The sequence below is a fragment of the Bos mutus genome, unplaced genomic scaffold (assembly GCF_027580195.1).
Source record: "Bos mutus isolate GX-2022 unplaced genomic scaffold, NWIPB_WYAK_1.1 CTG457, whole genome shotgun sequence".
NCBI classification, from domain to species: Eukaryota; Metazoa; Chordata; class Mammalia; order Artiodactyla; family Bovidae; genus Bos; species Bos mutus.
Genome location: NW_027219941.1, coordinates 34,315 through 46,237, shown reverse-complemented (window position 1 = coordinate 46,237; position 11,923 = coordinate 34,315). Strand labels below are relative to the sequence as shown.

General features: G+C 56.9%; 1 pseudogene; it reads right to left on the bottom strand.

Moving 5' to 3' along the window:
* Positions 1 to 6,961: 6,961 nt before the first annotated feature.
* On the bottom strand, positions 6,962 to 9,512 carry LOC102281368 (heat shock transcription factor, X-linked member 3-like; annotated as a pseudogene).
* Between the last annotated feature and the right edge of the window lie 2,411 nt (positions 9,513 to 11,923).

Here is an 11,923-nt window from a genome sequence, read left to right as displayed (position 1 = left end):
AAGGAGACCCTCTTCACTACAAGGCCCGATCCAGATGGCCCTCCCGTCTAAAAACCCCTCCATGGTCCTTTGATATGAGTCAGTGGTTGGTTCCCCACTCTTAATACTCCCCAACCTCTGCCTCATTTCAGGCTCTGCACTGCACAGGTCTGCCTGGAAAATGCACTCCAGTCTCCCAACACTCCAGCCCTGAGTGATGCAGGGGTGAGTGGACACCTGACACCCTGCACGGTGGAGGAGCCTCTTGCAGGACAGGTGTCCTTGGGCTTGAACACGCTTTGCCTCATGAGGTCTGGCACACAGACCTGCCCTCTCCCATCAGGCTGTGCTTACACCAGAGCTAGCAGATGGCTGGGTGGCCAGTGCACTGGAAAGAGTTCTCCTCCCCAACCCAGCAGCTATCTGCTGTGAAAAAAGCCAAGAGCCCCTCCCACCAGGCTGCATGCAGGGCAGAGCATGGCGCCACCCAGGCAAAGCACTTGGCATCCTGTGTGTAGACACAGCCACCGCTCAGGCACCAATTCCTTTTGTCAGTTCTCCTGCTCGGCCAGTAGTGATCATGAACCTCAGGCACTGTGAGGGCCCAGGCACCAGGGCCCACTGTGGACACCTCCAATGCCTATCTGTGCTCTGCACCTCCCGACCGGCTGGCAGGAACAGTCAGGTCAACGTTGCAGGTGAAGGGATGCCCTGCCCAACTCTGCCTGCTCCCTGTCCCCTTCGTGGTGAGTCCCCAGCCAGCCTCTGGCACCAACTCCCCCCTCCACCCCACCCCCGGGAATAGCCTCACGAAAGACCCATCCTAAGAAGGTTGGCCCGAGTGAGAGGTAGTGAGATGGGGCCTTGCTACAGGGTTGACATCCCCTGTCCCACTGTTTATGAGGACCCATCCTGGGGGTAGTCGGTGTGTACTCAGCCCTGGGCTCAAGGCCACAGCCCAGCTGCTAGAATTTTGCTGGGCTAGCAGGGGGAGAGGAATTCCCTGGCAAGTGAGAAGATCCAGGCCTGTGGATCATGGGAGGAATAGAGGGAAGTGACGTTTTTGCTTTGCTGTCCACAGGGGATGAGCAGCTCAGGGTGAAAAACAATGAGAACCAAGGGGTGGCCCAGGGTCTCCCCGATAGCTGACAAAACCTCAGGCAGTGGACAAACATCTGCCCAGGATTCAACAGGAATGGCTGAATCTCAAAGATACTGAGCATTCTACCAAGGTAGGCCTGACCTGCTGGCATCAGAGGTCCTCTTGGGAAAACCTGCATCCCTGACATTAAGGCTGGGAGACCAGGAGGCAGGCCCCTGAAGACCAGGACTACCCAGACATCTCTGAACTTCTGAGCTTGTGGCAGCAGCCCACCCACCCCACCCCACAATGAGCTGGAGAACCCCTCACCCCCACCCCCAAGGGAGCAAATGGGACTGGAGCCCTCCCTCACAGGTGCCCTCCGTCCCAGGAAGCAGGGGAGCTCGCTGCCTCGAGTTGTGGCAGGACCCACAGGACTACCAGCAGGAGAACCAAGGAACCATGGGAAGAGGTGGTCACCTACTGCCCGGCCACCAAGCAGAGCGAAGTCACCACACAACATAGGCTCAGCTCGCGGGCCTGGTGATGGAGGAGACGGACAACACCTCCTTCCCACCATTCCCACTGCCCAGGGACTGCAGCAGAGGTCAGGGAGTTGTAATGAGTGGCCAGGAGCCAGGGGCCATGACAAGGGTTGCCACTGCCCAGGAGGCCAGATCCACAGAGTGGGGAAGGTGATCAGTACAACATGGCCTCCTTGGGGCTTGATGGGTGGGCAAGGGATCAAGGTACAGTCCAAAACAACACTGAGGCCAAGAGCAGCCGCCCCAGTAAACAGGTCAAGATCCCTCGTTCAGGTTTGGCCCCTGAGCCAGTTCTCAGATCTGGAACACGGATGGAGTGGGTCCCAGAGGAAGGACCACAGCAAACAGACACTGGAACAACCCCAGCTCCTCTCACAAGGACCTTGGGCTCTGCGTTGGTGACCCCACGCAGGGAGGTGGGACCACCAGAGGGGTGGAAGTTGCTGGACCCAGGGTCAACTTGACACTGATGTGAGATACCCAGGTAATTCTGACTCTGCAGCCACTTCGGGAAGACCCCCTGGGCTGGGGTTTCTGGGCACAGGGGATCAAGGGGCAAGGGACACTGGGCCAGTCCCGAGGATTCATCAGTCTGTCTTGAGCTGGGAGAGCCTGGAATGCAGTATCCCCCGGAGCCAAGTGCAGGGCTTAGTGAGACATCTGTCAAAGAGTCCTTCAGAACCTGGGGGCACATGTTATGTGAGGGAAAAATGGTAAGGCCAAACAGAAACCCTGCATGAACTCCAGTGATTAAGAGAGAAACGCACAGAAAAAGAGGGGGAATACATGCCCCACTCATGAACTGGAGATCCTTCTCAGCTCTGGTGGTGCCTTATGGGCATCCTCTGCTCCTGACTTCTCACATCCTCCTGGTGCTTCGCCAAGTCACCATGGTGGGCACGCAAGTACTCAAAGGGTAGCTCGATGGGGCTCCCACCCAGAGCATGAGAGTCCACTCACTAAAGTCCTCTCACCATGAGTATGGGATGGCAATGCACACTTGAGACCACCCTCCCTGCTCCTCGATCTCTCAAACAAAGCACCTGGACCCATTCAGTGGCCCTCAGCCAGTGTCCAGAAGCCCCCTCCAGTGCTGGGAGGGCCTGGTGCCTGAGTTGTGGACAACCTGCCCAGACAGAAGACAGTGAAGAGCCCATAGACCCCAGAGCTTGAGTGTGATGGAGATGCACAAACCAGCATCTCCAGGTCCCAGATCAGATGTGATATAAAGGCCTGTGATGTGAATGCAAGCCGGTCAGCGCCAGAGTCTCACAGAAGGTCCTGAGGTCCCCCTGGGGCAGTGTCCCATCCCCTTGGCAGGCAGCACCCCGAGAAGTGGCAACCAAGTGGCCACTCATGTCCTCTCAAGATACTGTGGTGAAACTGAGATGAAATAAAAACATGTCCAGTTCTCAGGCTTGCCCCTCGATCTGGGGTGTATGGAGAGGGATGCAGCCAACAGGAGCTGCCCTGGGGACAGAGGGGAAGGCTAGTCAACCTCCTGGAGCTACATGTCCATGCCTGGGCTTGTCCAGTGTGTGGGAGTCCAAGGCCCAGAACTATAGCTAGGCAGGGACCGAGGGACTGACATGGATATGAAGGAGCCCTCTCTCATGGGCAGAGTGCTGGATGCCAGGGCAGAGTCTCCTTGGGGACTGCTCGGCCCAGGTTCCAAGCCTGGGGGTGGATGGCAGCCCCCATTGGGAGGACCTGAGGGACCACGCACTGACCTCTGGGGTACTTAAGGCTCCAAGAGACCAGGTGAATACTGAGTCTGCCACTAGCCTGCAAACAGAAGAGGATAAATCTGAAACACAACCAACCAGGGCAGGATAAGCACCCAGACCCAAAAGAAGTGCCCAAAACTCAGCACAGAAAAGACACACAGCTCAGTGGAGAGATGGGCAACAGGCATTTCAGAGAGGAAACCGCATCGGCCAAGGAGGACATGCGGGAACCCGAGAATCTGGGTTGAGCCCGTCCCAGGTCAGTGCTGCCCTCAAACACACAGCAGGAGCAACGTGGAACCCTCACCAAGCCTCAGAGACCCAGGTGGGGTGGGAGGCAGCACTCCCTGTGGCTCAGTCCCCACATCTGGGCACGTGAGGAGAGCTGGGGCCAGCAGCAGGGAAGGGATGGGTGCAGAGAAACACCATGGAGCAGGTCCTCACAGCTGCTCCCATCAGCAGCCACACATCATAGGTCTCCAGTTCACTGGGCAAGGTCTCGTTCAAAACCAGGATTTGGAGGAACAGCAGCAGCCCACAATCTGTTCACAGGACCCTCCCTCATGATCTGAAACCACTACCAGGAGGTTCTGGGGTTTCTGGAGACAGCTGGTAACCACTCTTGGGGCGAGGAGCAGGTTGCCACCATGAGGGAGTTGGGTGTGGTGATCGCTCGGGTTCCTGCAATGCTGAGGCCTCAAATCCAGGAGGCAGCCTCTACCCCTCAACTTGTGCCTGGGAGGCTTCTGCAAGGAGAGAGCAGGCTGCACGCTGGAAGAGAAGACTGCTTTACCACTCAACATTCCCATGGCAGCAGTTGTGTGGGTGCCTGGCTAATGGGAACCAGGGAGACACCGACCTTGCCTTCCTGGAACTTGGTGACCCTTGGGGGGGGTCCAGATTCGTGCACAGCAGCCACAGCCTGGGAGGAAGAGAGAGGCAAAGACAGGCAGCAGGAAGATGCAGAGTGCCCCAGAACTCCCAGATGAGAGCATCTGGCACCCGAGTGAACGGAGAAAAGAATGTTACCGTCGTACCTGGAAGGAGGACAATAGGTTGTCAGGACAAGAGGAGCCAGTGGTCCAGGGACAAAACTGCACGAGAAAGTGTGGGGTCCCGGATGTGCTCTGTGCAGAGTGCAGGGCCAGCACAGCTACCCAGAGTGCGGGGTGATGAGGAAGGAGACCTGAGACCACTGGAAGCCTCCCCCCAGGGCACCACAGACAGGTTGGGGCTTAAACAGGAGAGGGCTCAGCCGCACTTTCAATCCGAGGTTGACAAGGACATAGTGTGTGGTGTGACACAGAACCGATGGTGTGCAACTGGAGGAGAAGAGACAAGAGGGGTCTAGGCAGGTGGGGAGACTAGGCTGACAGCACTGGCCCCAGGCCATGAGGCCTGAGCTCAGCTAGTAGCAGTGGGGACAGGAAAAGGAACATTTACTCTGATCAGGCACTTGGGAGGCAAGGAGACAGTAGGGAGGGCGGTGGTCAGGAGCAGAGTCAGGTGGCTGCCCTGGGTGGGCTGAGCCCCCGGATGAGAGCAAGAGTTCAGAAAATAGTTTTGAAGGCGAAGCTGTCTTTCTCTGAGACATCCCAGGTCCCAGGGGCAGCAGGAGACACAGTGAGGATTTTCCTTCTCATCTGCCAAAAAGACAAAGAAAAAACAAACAAACAAACAAAAAAAAGACTGTTGCTCAGCACTGGGTCAGCAGCCCCAGGGTGGCTTGGAGGCGAGCTGGCCTGGGCTTTAGGCCCTGAGATGGGGGATTCCGCCCAGAGGCCACGCCTCTCACGGCTTCCCTGGCCCCTGGGGTCCAGTCTGAAGCTCAAATGTGATCGCTGTCACTTTGACTCTCGCCAAGTCTCGGGGAGTAGACGCCTATGGCAAGGGCTCCAAAGGGCACGGTCTGGCCTCCTCCAAGAAGCTGGACAGGCCCAGCCTCCATGGGTTCCCCGGGCCCACAGCTCCATCCCTGTCAGCTCGGCCCTGCTCTACCCCAGCCCAGCTCCCCAGGGGCACCACCCCGCCCTACGCCAGCCCTGCCTCCTTCTCCAGAATCTCCTCCTCACCCTGGTCTTTCCCACACTTCAGCCCAAGACTCCTTGCCCTGCTCCTCCCACCTCCGTCCCTCTCTTCTGCTGGCTGCTCACTTCCTGATCCTCCTCCAGGTCTCTCTCCAGGCTGCTGGTCTCGAGGCTCCTTCAGGCCTAATCTTCCAGGCTCCTCAGAGTATGGAGGCTCCTATTTTGTCTCCTAGCAGACAGGGCGAGCAAGGGAATGTGCTTTGTTCCTACGTGCATGCCTACATGAGTATGGGAAGACATACACACTGGAAATCAAGGGCTTCAGTGTTTGTGGGCAGGACGTGACCAAGGCCAGCTTGCACTTTCACCTGTCAGAGGTCTCAGGTGTTGGTGGCAGATCACTGTCCTGCCTGGTGGCCGCAGCCTGGCCATCCCAAAGCGCCCATGACTCGTTCTGCTTGCAGGAAGGCGGGACCTGCTTCATATGCAGAAGGTACCTCCTGGCAGGCTTTCCAGGCTCTGCGGCCAGGACCGCCTGCCAGGCAGCCAAACTCCACCGTCTGGTCCCCTCCACGGCCACAGTCCCTGCCCACCATCCTTCTAAGTGTGTGTCCTGGCATTGTGTCCTCAACTTCCTTCCAGCCTCCTCCTTGTCCCTGGACTGTGACCTCACGCAAGCGCCACCTGAGCACGGCGAGCCAACCCCACCAGGCCCTGACCCTGTAGGGCTCAGCTGCTTGTCCATGGTTCCCCTCCTGGTGGGGCCTAACCACAAGTCCATGGAGGACGACGGCCCACTGACTTGGCGGGCCCCCAGATCCTTCCAGAGTGGCAGTGTGAGGGGAGACGTCATTTGCTCTTGTTCCTTGTGGAGTCTCCTGGGCTGTAAATCTCCATCACTCCTGGGGGATGGGTTTCTGTGCTGTGGGCCCTGTCCCACAGCATGGGGTCCCTGTCCCAGCCACAGGAGGACAAGCCAGCTGCTGTGATGAGCAGAACCAACCCTGAGGGAACCTGCACGTGTGTTTCACATCAGTTGGGCCCTCCTGGGTCCCCGTGGTCTGAGGCCACTGCCCTGAAGAAAAATGTGGTGGCTTGTTGTCCAACATTGCTGTCTCGTCACAGGTGATTTTCTCCCTGTTCCAAGGGTGCAAGTGAAGACGCCCAGACAAGCAGGAAGAAGAGTGTTTTCTCCTCTGGCCGCCAAACAGGCACCCTCTGCTTTGAAAGGTAGGAGCGCTTGCAGCCCCTTCTTACTCAGGGATCCCACCCACACAGTTGAGATTTGGTGGCACCCAAAAGGAAGGGGTTGGGTTGGTTGAGACACTGAATGGTGGAAACTGGGCAAGCCAGGGATCCAGTCACATACCCGAGTAGAGGACATAGCAATGGCTAAACCCCTGGCAAGAACAGGGAGCGCTCCCTTCACAGACGTTCCTACTCTCCTTCATTCTTTCTCTAGGATCTGGGCAGGGCCCAGGGCATCTGCTGACAGTGGAGTCAGTTGTGTGGGAAGGGCTGGGAGGAAGGTGCCTCCCAAAGGCTTAGGGAAGACACCTGGCAGGGCCGTCCAGTGTGGCCCCAAGGCCAAGGCCAGATTGGTTAGCACAGATCTGCCCTCAGCAGGCCTAGAGTAGCATGAGGGATCTTCAGAGCATGGGCAGTGATGGGGCTGGGACCTGAGGGGTGGGGTGAGGGTCAGGGGGAAGCCAAGCCCAGGACTGTGCCTGTCTGTGCTGAGAAAGGACCAGAGGCAGGCTATTAGGCTGCAAAGCTAGCGGGACCCTTGCCCCCTCCTCAGTGCTCCCAGAGTTTCAGGACCCTCTGTCTTGGAACTCACCAAGTGCCTCTGTCCACCTGTCCTGCCCTCCTTCCTGACTTCCCCACAGACTGCATGTGATGGACGGGTCCTCTGGGTCACCACGCCCCTGTCAACAGACAGCATGGAGACAGATGGAAAGAGCCAGACCTCTGTGACCCCCTCTTCAGTGTTACCAGGCTTGCAGGATGCTTGGGCACTTGGGCTTATGTCTGGACCAAGGGGTGTGTGTTGGACATGGTACCTAGATCCTAAATACAACTATGAGGGCAGAGCAACAAGGGCTGGTATTCAGCTTGTGGAAATCTTGTACTTGTCTTTGGGTTTGGGGTCATGTGTTTCCAAGGCCCTTGGCAGGTGGAGTGACCCTGCTTTCCAGTGGGCCTCTTGGGCATGCCCCTAGATTGGGAGCTGAAGACACTCAGCTGCTGATCAGAAACTTGTGGCATTGTCGGCGGACCCAGGAGGATCGCATTCTGCTTCAGGGTGCATGACTCATGGAAGTTGACACTCCCATCATCAGGAGCAGGACTGGGTCTTCTGCTGTGTGAAAGGCAAGGCCCAGGGTCCCACCTGTCCTAGGCTGGCCTCAGCGCATGGCTCGGGAGCCACACTCTCGGCCAAACGTGTGAAATGCTGCTGCTTCAGATGAAAAGGGACCATGGGGACCAGACTGAGGCCTGCTTGGGGTGTGGGCTTCCAGCCTCATCGGGCTCACCCAGTGCCGTGTGTGAATAGCATAGACAGACAGAACACAGACTCACACTTCTCATTCAATTCTTTATTTACTCCCGTCGAGTTTTGCTGTACTTTATTAGAGCTAGAAATAGATTTTTGCTTACAAGAGAATGCTTTTGAGTGTCCCTAGGGACCTGGCAGCTCAGGGATTGGGATTGTCCTTGAACTGCTCACAGAGGGCACACGTGTAATCTGAGGACTCCTCCTCCTCCTCGTCCACCTCAGGGGCCTCATTTGGGGCCACAACTGAAATGGCCACCTTCACGATGGAATCATAGGTGTTGTACCTATGTCATCACCAAACCATAATCTGGGTACCTTGGGGGACTCTTGGGCAGTTGCCCTGCGCCGTCCCTTCCAGCAGTAGCCGGGGATACAGACATGGAATTGCTGGACATGCCCTCTCCACTGGGGCCACCCAGCTCACTGGGGAGATGGTTTTCCCTGGCCTGCCCGGCTATACTGCCTATAAACCAAAGGCCACAAAACAGAAATGAGCACTGGCGGGGGATTCTGTGAACCGTTGGGGTTCCCTTCTGGACCTTCTTGTCAGCCTCTTGGGTGGACTCATTGTGATGAAATCGAGGAGAGTGTCTGGTCACCACCACTTGCTTCTTTCTCTTTGGGGACACTGTTGAGCTGGTGGTGGGCTGAGCAGTTGTTTTGGGGTCGCCTTTCCTCTAGATGTTCTGCAGGAGCAAAGGCTTGTCTCTCTGAAACTTGGAATTGCGATAGATCTGAAAGGAAATGAATCACTTTAGCCACCGTGGGGGAGAATGGCCATTCCTCGCCGCCCTCCTCCCCACCACTGTCCTAGCCTTGCTTAAGTACGGAGATAAGGTCTCTTCATTCCTGGCAGGTTATGAGGCCCTAGCAAGTGCACTCCCTAGAACTCCCCCAGTGCTGGCCACACTCGATGTGTTACCGGCACTCCCTGACATCAAGCGGCCCCTCAGGGTCTGGAGTCACCCCTGTGGATCCTGTCTAGGGGATGGTGGAACACGACAGGCCCTACTTTCTCTTCTTTCCTTAACCACCCTCTCATGAGAAAAAAATCTCTCCTGGGAAATGAAACCTGTCTAGCACTCAGCTCCTCGAGTCTAGTCTCCCCAGGGCTTTCTACATTACCATCATCCTCTTCTTCCCCGCAGAGCGGCCTGAAGGGCAGATTTTATTGAACATACAGGTTCAGTTTGTGAATGAAAGTCTTAATGCTGTCTGTCTCGAAGATCCTGTCTGCACCTCTGTGCTGGAAGACCTCCGTCTGGAAGAGATCTGCCTTGATGACCACCGTGTCTCCCTCATCGTTCCAGTGCACAGGGGTGAAGGCTGCATTCTCCATGATCATCCAGAGCTTTCTTGGGAAGGACAGCCTGAGGAAGGCATTGTTCTCTTCCTCATTGGCTGTTTCTGGATTCAGGCCCTGTCGGGGCGGGTTGTTGGGGGCCCAGATCTGGACTTTCAGGTTGGTCCCATAGCTTCTCCAAAGCCTCCCCTGAATCCACGTTTGGATCTGGGGAGACCTGCTGTGGCCTCTCCACCAGTTGATGGGGCCAGCGGGGCTGCGCATGTCTCATCAGAACTCTGACTAACCATGAAGCCAGTCTAGCTCAGGAGCATTCACTACCTAAGCAGTGAACACTCATGGCAGAAGGGCCTCAGACCACGGTCAGGGTGCCCAATAAACACTGTCTGGAGATTCTAGAATCTCGGCTGTGGGCCATGCAGCCAATTAAGTGGTCAGCTTCCTTAATTCCTTCCTGATATCACAGAGGTGATGCGGAGAGGCAGCCCTGGCCCAGTGTGGGGGAGGGGGGATGGGAAAGGAGATGGGATCCCTAGCTTGTCTCTTCACTGAAAGTACAGAAAAGTATGTTTCAGGTTGCCTGAAAAGGCTTCCATCTGCTGCCAGGCGCCTTGTTTCAGGAGGCCAGGCCCTGGATGGGTTGACAAATGTGCTCCTGGCTTCACTCCCCTCCCTAGTAATGGGCAGGCCTGTGGCTGGCTTTTCTTGAAGAGCCCTGATGAGTCCTAGCTCGGCTAACACCAAGAGAGACCCCAGGAGTCAGATGGGACCCTGGCAGCTGTCCCTCCCAGAAGATGGGGTCCGTAGTGTCCTGGTTGGCCTAGCCTGAGTTGGTGGCCCCCCTATCCTCGCTCCTCTTCTGGCTTTGGCCTCCTCCATTTGGCGCTGCTGGTTGGCAGGTTGTGTTCAGATGGCCCCAAAGTCAAGAGTCCTGTTGTCTTGCCCCCACTGCCCCTCAGGTTGAATTCTCCCCAGAGTAGGGCTGTGCTCAAGCACAGTGGGAGCGACCTCACGTTCCATTTGACTGTTCCCAAGCACCTGAAACACAGACTCCCAAGGAGGCCGTGTGGGAGGGCATAGCCAGGCACTCCGCTTAGCTTGCAGCCTCCCGGGCTCTGCCCACCCCCAGACCTCATCCTGCTGCAGATCACAGGCTGTTGTCTTCAGTTTCCATTTGTTCTCATAAAGACTGCTCTTGTGGCCCTAGAGTGCTCAATATGGGAAAACCTGTGTGTGTGCTTTCCCCATCCCTTTCCCAGAGTCTCGGATTCAGCCTCCCTTGAGGCTGCCTCAAAAGCCCTATTTCCTTTTGTCAATGGGGTGGTTGGGCTTCTGCTACCCCCAGTCCTGGCCTCTCATGTACAACTTGGGTCTCCATGGGTACTTGCCCTTTGAAGGACTTGATTGGGGGCTCAGGGTACAGCCTGTTCTGTTGAAAACAAGCATTTCACTGGTCCTCTTCTCTGCCCCTGCCCCTGTCCCCACCACCACTGTGGACCTGTTCTCCCTTACCCAGATCCAGGTCCATCAAGTGATTTTGCTGGCTCTTGGGTTAGGCGCTTTTCAATGGGCCTCCTTTACATACACTCACTCTCAGGGACATGTGTGACTTGTTGAGTTAGATGTGACCAAAGGAAACCCGTCTACCTGTATTTGAAAATGGCTGAGAGTCTGGGTGTGGGACTGGAGGAAACCCTAATGAGAGTCACCTGTCTTCACTGTAAGTGGACAGTTGAGCAGTGGGTTTGGAGATGCGTGTTCTCTGGCCTTTGTGGGCCACTGTTGTTCAACGTCACCATGTAGGGGACAGACTGGCACCTTGGAAAGGCCTATGTGCAAGGACCCTAGGGCACTGTCCCTCAGTTCTTCCACTCAGCAGGCTCTTTTGTCCTGTGTGAGGGCCACAGCCTGGTATCTAAAAGGGGACTGCTAAGAGGGTGTGAAAGAGGCTCTCCCAGGGGTCATTTGGGCTAAGGACTGGCAGCGTGGATGGAGCTCCAGGCCTTGACTTGGGCTTGCTCCCTGGCCTTCTTGCTTCTAAACAGGCTTACAAAGCATTCCTTCAGGTTGGTTACTCCGGTTGGGACATGACCCTGGAGGCTGTGAATATCAGTGGGGGCCCCTGGTGGCTCCTCAGAAGGGGACGGAAGGCCATGGCATCTGTGGGCAGCCTGGCTAGGTGGCCGTTCCTGCCGCTGCACCATCCCACCCCCACACTCGGGGCCCCTCCTTGCCCCCTGGGTCCTGAGGGAGCTGCCTTTCCTGGTTTCCCTCCCCAAGGCACCACCCAGACCCTCGCAGTGGGTTTGTGTGTCACCAAGGGGTCTTTGTCAGCCATGGCTCAGGACACTTGTGTTGTGCACACACAAGCCCTCGTGACGTTCAATACCTGCCTTTCTCAGCCTGGATTTCCTGCCCTTGTGCTTGGTGGCCCAGCCCCGGTGTCCCCAGCCCAGAGGCCCTCCAGCTGTTCCCCTCCCTCACTGCAGCTGGGGAGACCTGGAGCCTCAGGGGTCCACCCGTGTTACCTTCCCTCCCGTATTGGAGGAGGCTCCTGTAGGGGCCTTATCCAAGTGGGCACTGGGACCATAGAGTCAGATCTTCCCTTCCTCCTGCTCAGTGAGGAGCTGGCCAGCCTGGCAGGTTCAGTTGGGCAGGAGGCACCATGGCAGCAGCAGGGACAGGGCACCGCCCTCACGTG